We start from the raw sequence: 21436 nt of genomic DNA on the forward strand, positions 1-21436 counted from the left end.
ATGTTAGGGCTGTGTTTCTTCATCTCTCTATTGCTCATGATGTTTGGGATGCGGTTTCCCAAACCTATTTTGTGGGCAAGGATGCTTCACAGATGTATGATGTAACGCCCTCCAAATAAACCCATTATATATATGATTGACATACATTATTTAATGAAAACATTTTATTAATTCATTCATCAGAGTATTACTAAGTAAAAGCATTACATGTAACATCGAATAAGTTGCCCAACAGGCTTACATCTTTCCAAGCCAACACTTGGATACAAAAATATGAGTTCTAACTCAATACTAGAAAAGCCCTAGGCTTGAATGTTTACATGTACTAATAAATAAAGACAATTAACTAAAGATAATCTTCTTCAAAATCCAGAAGCCCAAACCCTCCCAAGCTAAGTCCTTGGAGGTAGCTTATCACCTGAACCTGAAAATGATGTTCCCATAAAGGGTGAGCCACAGCCCAACAGAAATATACTAAACCAAATATAAGCATTGAATAAAGCAATAGCATTCAATAATTGGTTAACCAAGATAATCAGTTATATCTCTATACAGTTTCATGATATTAATGTCTAAGATACGTTTTACTTTTCAACATTATCAATATGACTCAGAACCTGGCCAAACTTACAACAGTGAACCATATATATATCAAATTCACATTCTTCCAATATCAACAAACAAATGAGACTCAGGCTCAAATCAAAACACTTCATACTTCCAGTTTGATACACATTTTAGTGCTGTATCAATAAAAACACTTCAATATAGATAAGCACACATAAAAGTGATGCTAATGGAGTCCATCCCCTATCTCCTCCCAAAACAAAATCCGATTTAGAGGTCCATCCCCTATCTTCCCCTAAACCGTGGAGTACATCCCCTATCTCCTCCCACACAAAACAATGTATGCAAACACATAACATATACAACACACAATCAATACACATAATGTCTGTATTAATTCAACAGTCAAGATTGATGACTTAATCAATGATTAGTTTCAGTTATCCCTAATCCACATGCAGAGTCTACAACAAGCACGACTATCCTCCACCGATAGCCCAAAACAGTTATTTCTAGACTTGGAAATAAATATACCAACAATTCAATAGACGAGTGATTTAAATTAACCAACTACGCCATTTAATCAATGAATTCCCCATTTCCATGAATTAAATATACAAATTAATTTATTAATTCAACTAGGGTTTTTCCCAAAATTATCAAAGTAACCCCAACATATCAATATACCAAAACTTAGAACAAAACCTATAAAATGGAGTAGGAAATCCCTACCTCGAAGAAAAACAACCCAAATGGAGAAGACAGAGATGAATACCCAAATACCAAAGTGCTCCAAATTGCCAAATGTTCAGATTAAATGGAAGCCCTCGACTCACTCTACCTTTTTAATGAAGGATCTAGGGTAGAAACACACCCTAAGTGGATCAAATCTAAGAGAGAAGGTGAGTAGGGAGAGAGAGATGTCGGACCTAGGGTTTGGAATCAAAAAGAAGATGAAAAAGACTGATCAAAACCCACTGCTGCGTATATAAACTGGACAGGCTCACTCGAGCGAAGACATGGTCGCTCGAGCGACCAGACACAAGAAAACCTCGCTCGAGCAAAGAAAATCTCGCTCGAGCCAAGAATGCAATGCTACAGGTCCATACTGGCCTTCATGCTCTACCTAACCATATTCTTCCAGTCCCTCCCACACTGCAGTTCACAAATGCAAATCCACTGTTTTCATCCTTTGAAGCTCTTCCATCCCTCAGGAGCAATGATATCAGTCATTTGTGTGTAAGCAAAGACCACTGTGGAGAAGGGCCTTCATGCTCTACCTAACCACATTCTTCCAGTCCCTCCCACACTGCAGTTCACAAATGCAAATCCACTGTTTTCATCCTTTGAAGCTCTGCCATGCGCGCTTACCACTCCGTTTATCACCTTCGCCCCTAGTGCCACTGGGTTCACAATCGAACTCAGCTAGCAACTCTGTATTCATTCATTCATTCATCCATTCATATTCATTATCATTATAGCCAAAATTGCAGAAGTATTGCCAAAGACAGAGAGATAAGCAGAGTAGAGTATTATATATTACCTCATACAAGGACCTAGCATTGCCAAAGATAAGTCAATTGAACCTTGGATATAGCAATCTTTGAAGTAATGGCAACCCCTATCATCATGAAGGGTGTCTTGGGCTCCAAAGAATCCACAACCCCAAAATGCAGCTTGGTCTCCTGCTATCCTAATTGACAATTATATATGGATTTTGAATACAGAATCAGATTCAGCAGCAACAATTGAAAATTATATAATCATGATTCTAGTACTAGTACAAGTAGTAGTGGTGGTGATATTGTCATTATCAGCAGCAACAATTGCAGCACCACCAACAGAAGCAGATTCAGCAGCAACAATTATATATGATTTTGTTGGTGATATTGTCTTAAAGCAATAGTTGAAGTACTAAAATATGTGGTATATTTTTTTGGTGTGGAGTGGGTTCTAAAGAAACAACAGCAAAATCAAAATGAATTGGGTAATTTTCCATTTCACAAGAATCAACAGGCCATAATTCAATAGAAAGGGACCTATCAATAATAATGACATGTATCAGCTCAACTATATGAATTTTGGCTTCCACATCAAGATACAAAATTGACTGCAAAAAATAGATGCAAGCTTTCCACTTCCCACAGATTTATGAAGCATAAGTCAATGGTGCCATCTAAAAAACACATACAAAATAGTACAAGAAATCTGCCTAATCCCATACAAAATGATGGTTCCAATGCCTAATCCCATACTTCAACCTAAAACTCCAAAGAGAGTTGGCTAATGTTCAAAATCATCTAGACAGTCCCCTTCCACATTGAAGGACTTGACATGTGAAACTTAGGTGAGATATATATGGTCATATATTAGTAGATTAGAATTATATCAAATTAGACATTAATTATGTTTAAAAAAAAAAAAAATCAATGCTATATAACCATGAGACATATAACAAGTCCAATAACCATTATAACAACCATAAAATTGTTCACTCTAATGAAAATCAAACTTTAAAGACAAGTCAAACTCCAAAATTTCAACAATTTTAATAGTAATATCGTCAATCTAACGCCAGTCAACCACATGACATGAGCACAAGTAAAAGTAGTATAACAAGAATATTCGAAACTTGAACTAGCTAGGAAATTGTCGCCATAGTATGGACGATAATGAATGATTCAATTAGTGGTAATAATAGACAAATTTTTGTATATCCTTCATAATACATATTAAAATTAGCAGAAATGTTATAGGTGGGGTTCTTTGAAATAAGACTCTACACTCTACAGGCCCTTGCTTTGCCCTGTCTCTGTCTAGATTCAAAAGAGGGCAACAATCTTTGCATTTCTACAAATGAATAATATTTTTATGGAAGAAGCATTATCACATTCACATTTCCATTATCACATTCATGCTTGGGCCACGTTTCTCTGCTCCACAACAACCCATAAAGTTTCTTCTAATCCCACTTACAAGATCAAATTAATTAACAAAAAAAAAAAAAAACATAAACTTTCACATCAAGAACAATCGCAACTTAGAAAAAGTCCACAAATTCCTAAAAAGCCAATACTCAAAGCATGCACATATGAAATGCAATGCTAAAAACAGACTCTGCTAACCTTTATGATCTAATTGCACTAAGCAAAACCTTTACATGACACTGAACCATGCATAGTTTGAATAGAATGATGTAAAAAAATGAGTGAGAGAAGGGTTTCACAGGTTTAAAGGAAAAAAATACAGTTAGTGTGCAAATGAAATCCACAATTTGCATGTGCAATAAATGATTTCATAAATTAATCCAGTCGAAGGGGGATGACAGGGAGGGAAATAAGGGGGTTTGTAGAGAGGTTTAGGAAGAGAGTTTCACATATAGGAGATGTCGGAAGCTAGGGTTTGGTGGTACAGAGCGAGGGAGTTGCAGAGATGGGCAAAGGAAGGTTCAACATAGGGTTTCACAAGTAGGTGCGTTGAAGAGGGAGTGATGAGTGCGATAGGGTTTTGCCGCCCATGAAGAGGAAGAATAGATAGATTGAGAAGGATACATACCTGAATGAGGAAGAGAGCTGCAAAGATGTGAAATGATGGAGTTCAGACTTTGTGGGAAACGATTTCACGGGCAAAGGGTTTCAATACAATTTGCAGAGTGGCTCAATGCTCTTCATATGTAGCCAACGAACCAGCCCATTGGAGGACTCAAAATGTATTGTGATTGGCTAAAATGCCTAACATGCCTATTTTGGCACATACTTTGGAGTTGTTAGTTGCTAAGTGTTTGAACCCATAACCCTAAGACTGTCATTGTCAATCCTAGACATTTCTTGAAATATTTAATTAATCAATAAGATCAAGTGATATGATTTGCCACGGCACAACTGAACGGTTGGTACCATTCTGCCATATATATTATAATAATACAAAAACAATAATCATATGGAATGGAATGTTTATACGAAATTTCTGACAAAAATAATGTTGTAGTGACATTTTTTAAAATATCACAAAAATTCATACCATTTGTTATATATATATATTATCTAGAAATTCTAATTATATAAACATCCGATTTGTTAACAACCACCATCCGATTTGTGGTTGAGACCAAAATTTTCACAGCTACACCATGGATTTGCTAGACATCTTATTGGATGGTGCCACATCAGCCAAATTAGCAAAATTCTGTCCTACATTTACATACACAGTCCCCCATCAGTTTACATCCATCCCATTTCTCCCCACGTTTATAATTTTATATATAAAATTTTAGATTTTTTGATGAATAAAAAAAGATTTTGCAATTGAAAATTTTTGAGCAGTTAAAAATTTTATAGACAATTTTGGAGGAAAAAAATGTGATAGACCTGAAAAAATATTTATGAGTTGTGTGTTATATTTAATCTGTGATTTTGTGTGATTTATGGATCCTGTTGGGCAGTGGTACTAAGGAATCATGTGATGAAGGTTTGAGAAGTGGGAAAGAACGATGGTGGCTCTAGAAAAGAACGAAATGGGAAAGAGTTTGACTGCAACATTTCAATGCCATATACAAGCAAAGTGATTTTTTTTTAATTTTCTTCCCATATTTTTGGGATATTAATTTGTTACGTTAGTTTATAAGATATTAATCTGTCATATAAAAAAAGGATTCCTTCATTTGCCTACATGACGACGGACTCGATTACTTGATAAGCACAATTCCAATTTTCCAAATCATATGCTTGCAGATGCTCAATTTCTACGGAGAGGAACGGTTTGCCACCAACACCAACGGTTTTGGAAACCCAAACGACCGCTGCACGTATACCAAACCTCTCACTTGGGTAGAGCTCCTCAGAGATGTGTGACAAAGCCTACGTAACGCTCGAGCAGAGGATTGAACATAATAGAGAGCTCACTTAGTACCCAATGAGACTTGAGGAAACCATTGGCGTCCTCAAAATCATAAGCAATGAGCTCATCCCAGGCAATGTAAAAGCCCCCCTCAAATTCAGTTCCAACACCAGAGAGAGAAGGCACAAAACTACCATCCTCCTGCCCCCAAAACTTCCTTAAGAACTCCGTCAAACAAGCAAAAACCTATCTGGGTATAAATTCTGAGCCTGTGCCCCCAAGCAAAGTAGTCGAGGATAGTTTCACCAACAGTTTTACCGACGCTGAGAGGATTGGGGAGGATTTATAGCGACCCCGGTCTTTTTCTATTTGATTATTGTATCCGGACTTAGGTTCCGTTTATTCTGTCATTGTATAAGTGTTGTTGTCGTCCTTTATTTTCCCATTTGGAGTTATAGGATGTGTTGGGCAGGTTTGTTTCAGGTTGGTTGGGTTCGTAAACCAAGTGTTGCTGTCCAGTTTTTGAGTTGGTCGCTCGAGCCAGGGCTTTGTCGCTCGAGCGATGGTTGTATTTTGTGTCTTCTGGCTCGATCCAGCTTTGCTTCGCTCGAGCGAGCGTTTGCGTCTAGTATAGACCTGTGGGCAGTGCTTATTCGCTCGAGCGAGATTTTCTTCGCTCGAGCAAGCGAGGTGCATGTTTTCGAGCTCTTCGCTCGAGCGAGCATTCTGTCGCTCGAGCGTGATGCTGGGTTGCAGACCTGAAGCATTGCATTCTTGGCTCGGGCGAGCTTTTCTTCGCTCGAGCGAGGGTTTCGTGTGTCTGGTAGCTCGAGCGACCAAGTCTTCGCTCGACCGAGCCTGTCCAATTTAAATAGGCAGCAGCGGGATTTTAATCAGTTTTTATCCTCTTTTTGATTCCAAAACCCTAGGTTCGACTTTTCTCTCCCTCTACTCACCTTCTCTCTTAGGTTTGATCTACTTAGAGTGAGTTTCTACCTTAGATCCTTTATTTAAAAAATAGAGTGAGTCGAGGGCTTCCATTTAATTTGAACATTTGGTGATTTGGAGCACATTGGAATTTGAGTATTCATCTCTGTCTTCTCCATTCGGGTTATCTTCTTCGAGGTAGGGATTTCCTACTCTATGTTATAAGTTTTGTTCTAAGTTTTGGTATATTGATATGTTGGGGTTACTTTGATAATTTTAGGAAAAACCCTAGTTGTATTAATTAATTAATTTGTATAATTAATTTAAGGGAATTGGGGAATTTGGTTAAATTCATGAAATTGAGGAATTCATTGATTAAATGGCGTAGTTGGATAATTTAAATCACTCGCCTATTGAATTGTTGATATATTTATTTTCAATTTAGAAATAACTGTTTTGGGCTATCGGTGGAGGATAGCCGTGCTTGTTGTAGACACTGCATGTGCATTAGGGATAACTGAAACTAATCATTGATTAAGTCATCAATTTTGACTGCTAAATTAATACAGACATTATGTGTATTGATTGTGTGTTGTATATGTTATGTGTTTGCATACATTGTTTTGTGTGGGAGGAGATAGGGGATGTACTCCACGGTTTAGGGGAAGATAGGGGATGGACCTCTAAACCGGTTTTTGTTTGGGAGGAGATAGGGGATGGACTCCATTAGCATCACTTTTATGTGTGCTTATTTATATTGAAGTGTTTTTATTGATACAGCACTAAAATGTGTATCAAACGGGAAGTATGAAGTGTTTTGATTTGAGCCTGAGTCTCATTTGTTTGTTGACATTGGAAGAATGTGAATTTGATATATATATATAGTTCACTGTTGTAAGTTTGGCCAGGTTCTGAACCATATTGATAATGTTGGAAAGTAAAGCGTGTCTTAGACATTAGTGTCATGAGACTGTGTAATGATGTAATTGATTATCGTGGTTAACCATCGATTGAATGCTATTGCTTTATTCAATGCTTATATTTGGTTTAGTATTTTTCTACTGGGCTGTGGCTCACCCTTTATGGGAACATCATTTTCAGGTTCAGGTGATAAGCTACCTCCAAGGACTTAGCTTGGGAGGATTTGGCTTTTGGATTTGAAGAAGACTATCTTTAGTTATTTGTTTTGAGTTAGAACTCATATTTCTGTGTCCAAGTGTTGGCTTGGAAAGATGTAAGCCCATAGGGCATTTAAATTTGATGTTTCATGTAATGTTTTTATTTGGTAATAATCTGATGAATGAATTAATAAAGTGTTTTCTTTAAATAATGCATGTCAATGATATATATAATGGGTTTAATTTTGAGGGCGTGACAGGATTTCCCACTTTCTATCTCATTTGGGATCAAAAACCTCAAAATGGGGCACCTCAAGATCAAGTTCAAACAGGAATGAGTATTATGAATGTCTGGAAAGAAGGTAATTTTTCCCTCGTGTGACCACAATAGGTCTGGGCTTGTAACCTGACAATCTGGGAATATCACGGACAGGGACCAACAAACCCTCCTCTGGATCAATGGTGGGATCAAAGGCAAAAGCATCTAAACAGAAATTGTCTTCATTTTCATCAATTACAACATTTGCACCTCCAACCATATACAATATAATTGACAAAAGTAATGATCAAGACCAATTCTCCACAATTTATACAATATAATTGACAAAATTGCATTGCTGAAAAGAGGAGAAGGTGAGAAATATTACATCTGTTAGGTCACCAACAGATACAAATGGCATATGATTAATAACAAAAATAATAACAATCAAGTCTAATAGTTAAACCAAAAAATAGTAATAATCAAAGTCTTACAGCAACAAGGAGTCTGATAGAAGAACACAGACATTACATGGTAATTAGAAAGATATCTGACAAAAGTACTAAGCTTGGTGAGAAAGGCTTGAATTCTGGAAGAAAAGAACTCAAATCCACAACAAAATCCACAACAAAAGCAACCAGAAGCCTGATAGAACACACATTATATGGTAACTGGAAGAGGTCTGACAAAAACACTAAGCCCAGTGAGAACTTGTAATAGAGGCATGAATTTTGGCAGCGGCGACAGTTCACTAGCTGTGTCAGTAGTTAATGAGATGTGCTATAAAGTGGGAGACCCAAGAGTAGCTAGGATAGGTCTGGAAGGTTTTGATTTAGAACAATAAGGTTTTGATTTAGAACAATAAGAGGGGCAGTAACAGTGTTACAGGGTGCCTTCTGTGGGCTTTATGAAGAGCATAAGCAATTCGGATCTGCACAGGCCCAGCATTAACTTAAATGTGATGTTGGACCCCAGTTCAAGGGATTAATTGGAGGTCTGAACCACATAAGAAGTGAACGGAAACAGGATGAAGCCCAAATCACAAAATATCAATCATCAGCCCAGCTTTCCATTGAGGAGAACGGAAACAGGATCTGCACAGGCCCAGCATTAACTTAAATGTGATGTTGGACCCCAGTTCAAGGGATTAATTGGAGGTCTGAACCACATAAGAAGTGAACGGAAACAGGATGAAGCCCAAATCACAAAATATCAATCATCAGCCCAGCTTTCCATTGAGGAGATTGTAGGTCCAATGGGATCAAATAAGCAACTGAGTCAAGATGAGGCAGAAATAACACAAAGAAGTATGATCAATACAAACCAAGCACTGCTGAGTAGAAGCCGTGGTGAAGATCAACCGAATAGTGAGTCGAAAAGGAAAAGAAGACCGGGGCAAAAGAAGGCATGGTCAAGGTATGGTTTTCGAAGAGGGGCAATTTTGAGGGCACCAGCAGCGGCCCTCTCATCATCAGTCATAACAGAAGAAGAAAGGACAGAGATCAACAGTATTTGCTACATGAGGCTCAAGGTGGTACACTTGTTGTTTAGTAGAGTAATTTGTTAGTTACTTGTTAGTTTAGTTTTATGAGTTCACCTCTGCTACATGTACTGCTAGTGATGTGGGGAACTGACGTGGTTGTTATTTTTGCAATAAAACTGCTAGATCCTTTGCCGGTCTATTGAATCAGAACCTTCTAATTTTTTTGTCATTGTATGCGTTATTGAGAAGATTTAATTGCCTTCATATCCTTACTGTACTTATAGTTTACTGGCTTTGTCATTGGCCTGGATTTAGGAGATTAAGTTGCAGCACTAGTAGTATGTCAACTCTTTATTGTGGTGACCCCATTTTAGAGTTGCTGATTTTGATTCAAGATGGCTGTTGATCCAAATACCATACTATGTTTCGTCCTATACCTCCATTTTGTAGAATATTTTATCCATATTATCGTATAGCTAACTTTTTATCCATATATTTTGTTTTAATTATATGACTCTAGCCTGCTGGAGCATTTGAAATACAATTTTCAGAAGGAAAACAAATCGAGGATTCAAACATGTATACTGGTTAAATTGGAAGTACACAAAGTAGTATAAAAGTGGTGTACCACCTTGAGTCACAATCAAAAGATTTACAATGGTGGTACGAGTTTGTGACGAGTCACTATAGCCTGTATTTACTGAGAGTAATTGGAAAGTGTCGAAGTAGTTTTGTTGGCAAAGAGTTGTTTTTCATAGAGGTGGTAGAAGGAACTCTACACGATTGGGTGAAGAAAAACCTTCTCGTTGATTCTGAGTATCCTGAAAGGCTGAGTAAGCCTTTTATTGGCATCTTGGGGTAAGTGCATGTCTATGTCATCTTTGCTATTTATTTAAGTAATTCATTCATTTGTTTTTTTGTCTTTTCATTCAATTTCTTTTTTTGTCATTTACTCTATAGGGATATACTCAATGGCATCATATATACTTCAGATGTACATTGAGACAACCACATGGAGAAATTTGTGCAAACAATGTCTACTTGGTTAATGGAAATGCTAAGTTGGACAAAGCTCTAAATCCGGAGTGGTACGAGAAGACATTTAGGGATGACATTGACAAGTTCTACGGCATGGTCAAGTCTCTCTTCAAGTCCAAAAGGTCTGAACTTCCCTTTGGTTTGGATCATTTGTGCAGATACTTGCAAAAATACAACAAATTTGATAAGTACAGTACTTCTTTAATTATGATTTTTAAAGTATTGTATAGTGTTTTTATTAATATTGATTCTCACGTTTTTCACTATATAGGCATTTGATGAATGAAATTAACCATCCGATCATGTTGACCCCAGACGCAAGATGCGAGTATAGGCTAGAATGGTGTTTAACAAGAGAATAGGCAACTAGCATATACTCGCATCTTGCATCTACTGTCAACATGATCAGATAATTAATTGCATTCATCAAATGCCTGTATAACAAAAATCGTGAGAATCAATAGTAATAAAAACACTTTACAATACTTAAAAAATCATAATTAAAGAAATACTGTACTTATCAAATTTGTTGTATTTTTGCAATTATCTGCACAAATGATCCAAACCAAAGGGAAGTTTAGACCCTTTGGACTTGAAGAGAGACTTGACCATGCCGCAGAACTTGTCAATGTCATCCCCAAATGTCTTCTCGTACCACTCCGGATTTAGAGCTTTGCCCAACTTGGCATTTCCATTAACCAAGTAGACATTGTTTGCACAAATTTCTCCATGTGGTTGTCTCAATGTACATCTGAAGTATATATGATGCCATTGAGTATATCCCTATAGAGTAAATGACAAAAAAAAAAATGAATAAAAAGACAAAAAACAAATGAATGAATTACTTAAATAAATAGCAAAGATGACATAGACATGCACTTACCCCAAGATGCCAATAAAAGGCTTACTCAGCCTTTCAGGATACTCAGAATCAACGAGAAGGTTTTTTTTCACCCAATCGTGTAGAGTTCCTTCTACCACCTCTGTGAAAAACAACTCTTTGCCAACAAAACTACTTTGACACTTTCCAATTACTCTCAGTAAACACAGGCTACAGTGACTCGTCACAAACTCGTACCACCATTGTAAATCTTTTGATTGTGACTCAATGTGGTACACCACTTTTATACTACTTTGTGTACTTCCAATTTAACCAGTATACATGTTTGAATCCTCGATTTGTTTTCCTTCTGAAAATTGTATTTCAAATGCTCCAGCAGGCTAGAGTCATATAATTAAAACAAAATATATGGATAAAAAGTTAGCTATACGATAATATGGATAAAATATTCTACAAAATGGAGGTATAGGATGAAACATAGTATGGTATCTGGATCAACAGCCATCTTAAATCAAAATCAGCAACTCTAAAATGGGGTCACCCTCTCTAACAGATTAGAATAACAAACCACAATAAAGAGTTAACATACTGCTAGTGCCACCACTTAATCTCCTAAATCCAGGCCATTGACAAAGCCAGTAAATTATAAGTACAGTAAGGATATGAAGGCAATTAGATCTTCTCAATAACGCATACAATGACAAAAAAATTAAAAGGTTCTGATTCAATAGACCGGCAAAGGATCTAGCAGTTTTATTGCAAAAATAACAACCACATCAGTTCCTCACATCACAAGCAGTACATGTAGCAGAAGTGAACTCAAAAAACTAAACTAACAAGTAACAAATTACTCTACTAAACAATAACTGTACCACCAAAGTATAGACTGATGAATCCCATGAAAATGTTAGTGTCTTAAATTGTAATATCCTTATGGTTATCATCAGTTTTTCAGACTTGAGTGCACAAACGAAGATGAATGCAGCTGCATGAGCTTAACTTAGAGAATCGAAGCTAAAAGAATCAATATATATAGTTAAGAAACCTGATGCATGATTGCAGGGCTAAGAAGGTCAACTCAACATTCTGCACTGATGTTTCAAGCTAAGATAGTCCAAGTGATCATAGTCTTTATCTCCAGGTCGATTAGAATAAATGGACACAAGGTCTGGAATTTAGTATTATAATTTAAAACAGTTAAAAGTAAAATATAAATCTCTCTTTCTTAGGTCCACATAGACACAAGTACATACCATATGTATTGATCGTATAGGGGGGAACTATTAGATCACTACTAGTCCCAAAAACTTAAGATGTTAGGAAATGAGCTCAATAATATACATCAAGCTCAAAAGCTTAAGTTGTCTGGAAATGAGCTCAACAATGTATATCAACCTCTCCAATAGGGACAAGTGACTTTTAGAATGCTGTCATATCAGCATCTATAGAGGAACAAAGCCCATTATATGGTTCCCATTCATCTTAGCACCCTTATCTTCATCATAAATGTTGGAACCCTCTATTTCTAAGCCCCTTAGATTGGGTAAGCTTGGATGCTACCCAGCAAAAGTAAAGGGTTCCAATCCTATTGAACAAAAAGATGTCAAACCTAAGGTAGAAAACAACAACATTATTCAAAAGGGATGTAAATCAGAAGATCAAAACCAGTTCATTTATGTAAAACTCTTTGCCAAAGTAAACCTCAATGGAACACATACACACACAACAAATACATGTATTTCAAATTGAAAATCAACCCATAAAAGAAGAGGAATGCAAAGGGCAAGTCATCTAATATCTATTAAAAAAGGAATATCTCCATAAAATAAGAGAAAAGCAAGGGCGAGTTACATAACATCTGACTACATACATTCTATTCCCTCTCCTCTTACTATTGCAAAGAACCAATTGCAACATGATGCCAAGCTCGGTTGATGAAAAACCATAAGAAAACAAAAGAAATAAAATTCAAACCAATGGCTCAAATTTTCCATTGGCTTTCTTCTCCCAAACTTTCTCAACAACCCTTTTTGTCTCAATATTCAAATTTTATAGTAGATGTAATATTATATATCATCTGAGATTATATTGTATCCCATTGTACTAAATCAAAAAAAATATGCATGTATAGATTTTTTTCTATTATTTAAATACGTTTATAGACTAAATTTTCTCAAACATTTATGTTTATAAAATATTGATAAAAAATATGATTGTTAATAATATTTGCCCTTAATTAAAAAATAACAAAATAAAAAGATGCATTTTATAATCCAAATTTTAAAAATAAAATAGTATATATCATCCATCTATTATTTGAAAATTGGTTAATGTTATATAAGATTTGGAGTAATTAGAGTTTGACGGAATAAAAATTTTTTTTGTCCAACTTAACTTGAAATAATACTCAGATGGATAAATATTTTCAAAATTTTCAATAATTAATTCTTTATTATAATTTTATCCCTAATATTGATTGGACCTAACTAATAATCCAAGTTGTTTTGTTAATTATTGTAACAATCATATTTAAATAATCATATGTATATATTTTTTCTCATTAAGAGAAAAGTGTAGGAAGGGTGAACAATGCATGGAAACCCTCCTTAGATGTGATCATAGATGCCCCCACCAGCAAGAAGCCAAAGAAGAGGGTCGAGCCCACAAGCATAGGAGATCCGCATGCCCTCTTTCAAGTACTCAACAATGTATTACAACAATATTTTTGTGGCAATAAACAGTTACCTATTGTTACAAATTAGTTTGTCACAATATGTCCTAATTTAATTTTTATTGCAACAAATTTATTGTGATGAAACTAATTTGTAGCAATATTTAACTCTCGCTGGCTTTAAAACTTCCTACCATGGAATTTGTGACGAACTATAAGGAAAAAATAATTGTCATCACAATAAATTTACTTATTGCGAAAAATTAGTTTCGAAACAATAACCAAATTTTGTTTAGTGCAAAAACAAAGGTTATAAAAGCTTTAGACTAATCAACTAAGTGATAATCAAAATTACTACATCGAATTCTATCTGCCTATACAATTTCTTAGCTGCTAAGTTCAATCAAGTAGAAGATCAAATGGCATTTACATGAAGTATCTCAACAAATGGCTACAATGTCGGTGGTAGTATTTGTGATTGTATTTGTGTTAAGTGGGTGAGTGAAAGTTTTCTTCTTTCTCCCTTAATCCTATTCAATGAATTTAATTAAAATTTGATTACTAACTTTGTACACACATTAGATAAGTTAGTATTTAAAACGACAGATTTGCTGATTACTTCAAGCTTTAATTACTTTTTTTGCTAATGCATAAATGTTGATAAAGCAAACAGGTTCATTAATACCTAGGCCGGCAAGTTTGGCAGGCTTTTCACTCCACCACGAAGGCGAAAACCTAAATGACCACAATTAGCATAATAATCAACGTTATCCACTTCAGAGAAACTATAATTTAATCCGTGAAACCAATAAATTACCTCTTGACAATGAATCGAGCAATTAACTTCAAGACAAATGCCTAATAAATTAAAAATTCCAATTGAAATAGCTAGGACCATAACAGTCATGAAGTTGAATGATGAAAGAAAATTCAAAACATTAATAGGTAGCCTTGGGATACCGGCTTACAGAATGAACACCAAGCATAAGTGTGTCAGTTTATTAACAAAAAAATAGTGAAGAACAATAATACTTTATCACATATCCGGTGATATGAAAACAGTTTCTTATCGGATTCTTATAATTTTTAATTTCAAAACATAAGTGTGTTGTCAGCTTTTTAAAACAATTATTGTTGTTATACTCTCTTTCATATTACTGTGAAGTAGGTGTCCTGCTTCTTTTGTATTTGTACAGATTTTTAGTATTTACTATTTACAAAACCAATAATATAACAAAGAAGCATATGGAACATTCTTTATTGGAAGTCACTGGAACTAATTTCAACTAGGATTTTTGTTAAGTGGGAAAAAAATTTAGCTAGAACCATAAGCGTAATTTTTTTTCTTTATGTATGTTTACTTTGTTGGGCATATTTGTTGGGTTGAGAAGGCTTCAAATGCCCGTGGCAGTAAGCAAAGGAGTGCGAAGCCCTAATGCAATCAAATGGGAAGTATGTCAAGATAGGCACGACGAAACCACAATGTAGACTTTTGTATGACACATTATTAAATTAGCTCAGATAACTTCAAAGGAAAAAAGTGATAGCTTTTGACATTTGATGTCTAAATGGAAGAACCAAGAAACAATGACATGAAAGACAGAAATGGTGGTTTTTAATGCTCCATTGTTGTCTTCTTAGTTCTCTGGGTTGTTTTTTTTTTTTTTAATGTTGTATAGGCGAGGCGAGGCGAGGCGAACATAACCACTCTGTTGCTACTTGCTAGTTACATGTTTCATTGTTGTGCAATTGCAATTCTATAACTACATATAATGAGGAATTGCATGTGAACCGGAGAGAGAAATGAAGATATATACAGTCAAGGAGAACGACTGGTTGCTTCTTTCCTGGACCAATCTTTTTCTCTTTTATACCCAGACTTCCTCTTTGATATTCTCTCTTCAGTTGGCCATGTAGACGGGGATTCGCAATAAAAGACGAAAAAACAAAAAAACACACACCCACAAAAGGTGGGGTAGGGTTTCCTTCCGCTAAATTCTCGCCCAAAGAGAGGGGTAGGGTTTTCCTTCAAATTACAACGGAAAAAGGCTTCCACTCGTCAAGTTCACCTTTGGGGGGGCCTTTCACATGACCCATTTTGATAATATGATCATTCGTTCTTTTGGCCCATTTTGATAATCTGATTTATTTATTCTTTTGATATTTATATGTAAATTATTCACAGACAAAATTCATTTTGTTTGATAATTTTAATCATATTTAATTACTTATCGTTTATTTATTTTATTTTTTTCTAAATAAATGATGAAAATACATAGTTATAATTACCAAATATCTGATTTTTTTAATTTATAGTCTACATACAAGAAATTAGAAGTTGAATAATTAATAGTCTACATACAAGAAATTAGAAGCTGAATGATTCATATCTCCAATGGTTTGCCATTGGAGCTGCCATTGCTATAATATAGCAGTTCTGTTGAAAGATGATACTCCAATGGTTGAATATGGCAGCTGCCAAATTTGAGAAATACCAAAGGGCAGCTGCCATTTGTGCCAACTCAGCCAAAACCAACTGGTTCCCTCCCTCCCTCCATCCCACCCAGCAACTGTTTCACCATAATTTTTTTTTTTAATCAAAATTCACCAAATTATTTTTCAATATTTTTTTTTTTAATTTACCCAAAATCAGCAATTTTTTTATATTTTATTTATTATTATTATTATTATTATTATTTTTTTTTTTTTTTACAGAATCAACAACAATCAATAACTCACTCTCAAACAAATCAATAAATCTCAACAAAATCAACAACAATCAATAAATCGATCTGTAGTTGTGAATCTTCAAAATCACTCTGGAACAAGAAAAGTGAAGAAAAGGTACCTGTGATGATCAGAATGAGGAATGAGGAATAAGGAATAAGGAATATAGATGGGCTGATGGACTGTAGTTGTGTATCGAACTCGTGCTTGGTTTGATGATCAGAACTCCTGCTTGGTTTGAAATACTCAACCCCAGTTGATGTGTGGTCGGTTGGTTGTATATTTGCCGAGAAGGTGACCCAGCAGCCTCTGTTCACTGGTACTTGCGAGATTAACATATTGGTTGAAATGTTTAGGTACTATAAACCTTAAGCACACAAACTGAAATATGCAAGTCTGTCCACCGCCACAACCGTGGACTCCGACACCGACTCCTCTCTCTTCTCCAATCGGTCCTCAATTGGTCCCTCTCTCATCCCTAATCGCCTCTCCGAAACCCCAAACACCGATCCCCAATTCGGAGATAGAGAGAAGTGAGATAGGGTTTGATGGTAGTGAGATACGGTTTGATGATATAGAGAGAGAAGAGAGAGACAGAGAGTGATGGACTGATAAGGTACTGTTTGGGAGTGTGTAACATGAGCCAACGGCTCTATTTTAATTTGCAATGTCATATTTTTATTTTATAATAAAATTTCATATTTATTTTTGTTTTTTATTTTTAATGTAGTTGTTAGTATAATTTAATTTTTTTAATAAAGTATAATAAAATAATGAATATATATTTTTTTAAATGAAGACAATAAAAAGATAAAATATATAAAAAAATTCCAATTTTTCAATTTTTTTTATTTTTTATATTTATCTAGTCTAGAAGAATATAAATATATATTTTTTTTTATAAATAGTTAAAAAAATGTCACAAAAGATAAAAAATAAAATCACAAAAAAACTTATATCCAAACAACACCTACAAATTTAGAGGAAAAATTGGTTGAGATTTGCCAAAATAACAATTGACCATTGGAGCACTATTGTTATAATTTGACAATTTTGCCAAATTATAGCAATAGCAATGGCATTATAGCAATAATAGTTGGAGATGTCCAAATGATTGGATACAAATCCAATTAGTTTATGAGGATTGGATACAAATCCTTCCCATCATAATCGGACTTTTTGGTTATTAATCTATTCTATTATATAAAACCTACAAATAAATTAAAGTAAATTGTCAATTTTTTTTTTCCCAAAGTAATTCTAAACTTGATAATTGTTCCTCTCATATTTAACTACTTCAAATATAAGTGTCATAATTATGAGATCTAATTATTTTAAACAATTGTCATGATACACTCCTTATGTGTGTACCCTTAATATTATTATATATAATATAAAGCTTACAATTAAATTAGTGCAGACATGTCATATATATATATATATATATTAAAATGCCCACAAGAGTCAAATGGCACACCTTGTGAAGCCAAGTTATTTTTTTGGCTTTGGCAAGGCAAATAGAAAAATTATTAGAGTTGCTCTTAGAATCCAAGTTTATACTCAATTGTGCTAGAAGAGAGGAAAAAAATCCGTGGACTTGTAAAAATATTCTGTACACTTTCTAATTTTTTTTTTTTTTTTTTTGAAACCGATATTTCAAATTGTGTTTTTAGATTAAGGTGAAATGATTTAGATGTGGTTTGGTAACGTTTACATTTTATTTTTATTTTTATTTTAGGTAAAAATGAAAACAAAAAACAAATTTGACGTACATGTTTTAAAAAACTTGTTTTGAAAAAAAGTGAAAGAATTGGTCTGCGGGAGGTAGTTGTAGACAGTTGAAGATGATGGCTAGATGTGGTTGTTCGCCTCCAAAGGTGTTGGCCAAAAGTAATTGCCATTGGTGGGATGTGGTTAGTGGTGGCCAAAAGTGATTGCAAATAGTGAGAGGTCATGGTTGAAAGTGGTTGACGGTCGGAAATAATGGCCGCTCGGTCGTCTAAAGTGCTAGTTAAAGCTTGTTTCTAAAAAGAAGTGGTGACCGAAGGTGGTTATCACAAGTGAGAGGTGATTGGTGACCAAGGGAAGTGGTGGCTGAAAGTGATTGGCGGAAGAGGCCATTAACAATTGTGAGTGGTGGTAATAATGAGTAGTGGGTGATGATTGGAAAGGGTGGGAGAAAGAAGAAGAAATGGGGGGGAGGAGGGGAAATTAAATTGTGAAACTAGTTTTTTTTGTGTTTACAAAATTTTTATTTACAATTTCAAAAATTCTGAACAGAAGAAAGACAGAAAACCTAAATGGGGATCACAACTGTGTTTGTTGGCAAGAGCATTTGCACTGAAAACATATTGACATACATCCCTATCTAACTTGGAAATTTTTTTTTGAACACGTGATGTTATTTATCGTCAAATTTATTTTATCATTTTATCATAATTGTCATGTATGATTGAAATATTTTAGAGCAAATTACACTGTTAGTTCTTGAATTTTGTCCACCGTGTCATTTTAGTCCCTACACTTTCAATTGGCTTGATTTTGACCCTTGATTTTTTATATTATGTCAATTTGGTTCAATTGATAATACTGATTGTGATTTTTGTTGAAAAATGATTACTAAGTTGGTTGAGCTTAATTTACTGAGTTAGATAAATTTATAATTTTACTCTTAAAAGCATGACACATATTCTTATGTGCACATTTTTCATAAAAAAAACCAATAACAATTTTAATCAATTGGATCAAATTGGGAATATATTATAAATTCAGGGTCAAAATCGAGCCAATTGAAATTTACAAGGATCAAAATGACATAAGTGTCAAAGACTACCGGTGTAATTTGCCCAATATTTTATCTCAAGTCTTCATCTTTCATAGGGGTGTAAGTGGTTTGGTTCGGTCAGAATTATGAGAAAGTTTAGCACCAAACTAAATCTTTCAGTTTTGGTGGTTGAAGAATCGAAATAAACCGCATATTACAATTCAATTTTGTTGGTTTTGTCAATCTGGTGTAGAAGAAGGATTCACATGAAATTTTAAAATATTTTATAAAAACTTGTAAAATTCCACATTGGGAATAAATGAAGAAAAATAGTGAAAATGTCTCCCTCCTTAATTTTTACTACAAAAACTGAATTATTAATCACTTAAAATATAAAAGTTTTTAAATATAATATTTCAGTTGATTCTGTTTATATTAGTGTAAAAATTTTCAAAATCAAAACAGACCACACAATATGAAAAATAGACATAAAGCTAAAATTTTGATCAATTTTGAGCGATTGGTTCGGTTTCATTGACTTTTCTTACACTCCTAATCTTTTAGTTTATATTAATGTAAAAATTTTCAAAATCGAAATAGAATACCAGTATGAAAAATGCATCGAAAACTTAAATTTTGGTTGATCTTGAGTGGTCAATTCGGTTTCATTGATTTTTTTTACACCCCTAATCTTTCATGTGACATGGTAAGTACTACTATTTTTTTAATATGATTTTTTTTTACACATGTATATGACTTTTGTAGTATAAATACAAGAGGTGAAATGGAGCCGTTGATAAATAATAGTTCTCTCATTTTATTTCACCTTTTTATCTGTACTTATGCAATAACAATAGTGTGTATGTATAGGATTTATTATATTTAGAAAATAATAAAACATACCATACCACATGAGAAAGCAAATTGTTATTCATACAAAATTCATCACTAAAATGACGTGACAATGACATTTTTGCAATAAAACGTCATTTAAATGGGGAATTTATTTTAAAATATAAGTCCCAATATAGTTAGGGTTATTAAACAAATAAAACTACTCAAGCTCGATTTGTGTTTGGCTCGTTAAAAACTCATTCGAAATTGGTTTATTACATAAACAAGTCAAACTTAAAAGTACAATTTATTGGACTTAATCTAACAACTAGGAATTGTTTGATTCGCTAAAATGAGTTAAAATACTTATTCCTTAGACTTTCGTATGAAATTATCATTCTTTTATAATGTGAATGATGATTCAATTTAGGGTGCATTTTTTTATTATTTTTTTAGTAAATCAAAGGTGACGATAGATATTTTAATAGAATAATCATGTTATTCCACTTCATTCCAATAGTGAAGCAAATAACGCATTATCCAAACAAGAAATTGCTTACCTATGCAAAGACTCGTATCAATTAACTACGCTGAAGAATAATTTTCAATAGGAATAATAAAATATTTTCCTTGCTTGGCCAATTACACATTACACACATACAAAGAATCCAGAGTAGCCAATGCAATTTTTATTCTACGGTTAAGGAGGTCAAAGTGTTGCATGCATAAAATCAAGGAAACGACGTCGTCACTTAGGTTATATGGGAAATCAATCGTTATAAAAAGGATTAGGTATCAACTTGGCAGGTAAGCAGCAACTGAAAAAAGAAGGGATTTAATTATTGGCAGGCTCAGAAAACTAGAATTTCTTCACATCTATGGAAAATTCTACAAGTTAGTACTCGTTGTATGGGTAGGATTGCTCTATGAAAACCACTGAGTTGTTGATTAAGATAGGATAAGTTACACTTCTAATTGGACTCAAATTTCACTTTAGTCCTTACCATTTTAATTTAAATAATTCGATTCCTGCCTTTTATGTCCGATTTCAATTTGATCATTCCATTCAAATTACACATTAAAACTTACAATATTGTAATACGTGTCAGCCTCCCAAGGAGTGCATGAAAAAATTAACAGTTTTTTAAACAAAAGTACCCAATTAAAACTGGACTTTAAGTGTAAGAATCAAATTGAAATTTGAGTCAAACTACAATGGTGAAAAATGTAATTCCCCCTAAGATTTAAAACATCCGATATATCCAAGTCAAACATTGTTAAGTACTTGTAAGACAATAATCAACCAAACTAATTTCACAAGAAGTAATGCAACAGTGAAATATGTTAAATACTTCTGGTTAACTAAATTAA

General features: G+C 34.2%; 1 long non-coding RNA gene across 1 annotated transcript; it reads right to left on the minus strand.

Annotated features, from left to right (window-relative positions):
• Positions 1-1710: 1710 nt before the first annotated feature.
• LOC145795220 (uncharacterized) lies at positions 1711-17131 on the minus strand. The gene is made up of 3 exons (XR_014335757.1): positions 16589-17131; positions 2111-2260; positions 1711-2001 (listed from the first exon to the last, which is right to left on the minus strand). It is a non-coding gene; the product is annotated as an uncharacterized LOC145795220 (long non-coding RNA).
• Between the last annotated feature and the right edge of the window lie 4305 nt (positions 17132-21436).

Source organism: Camellia sinensis, chromosome 7, assembly GCF_055761805.1.
Source record: "Camellia sinensis isolate YWXY chromosome 7, ASM5576180v1, whole genome shotgun sequence".
NCBI classification, from domain to species: domain Eukaryota; kingdom Viridiplantae; phylum Streptophyta; class Magnoliopsida; order Ericales; family Theaceae; genus Camellia; species Camellia sinensis.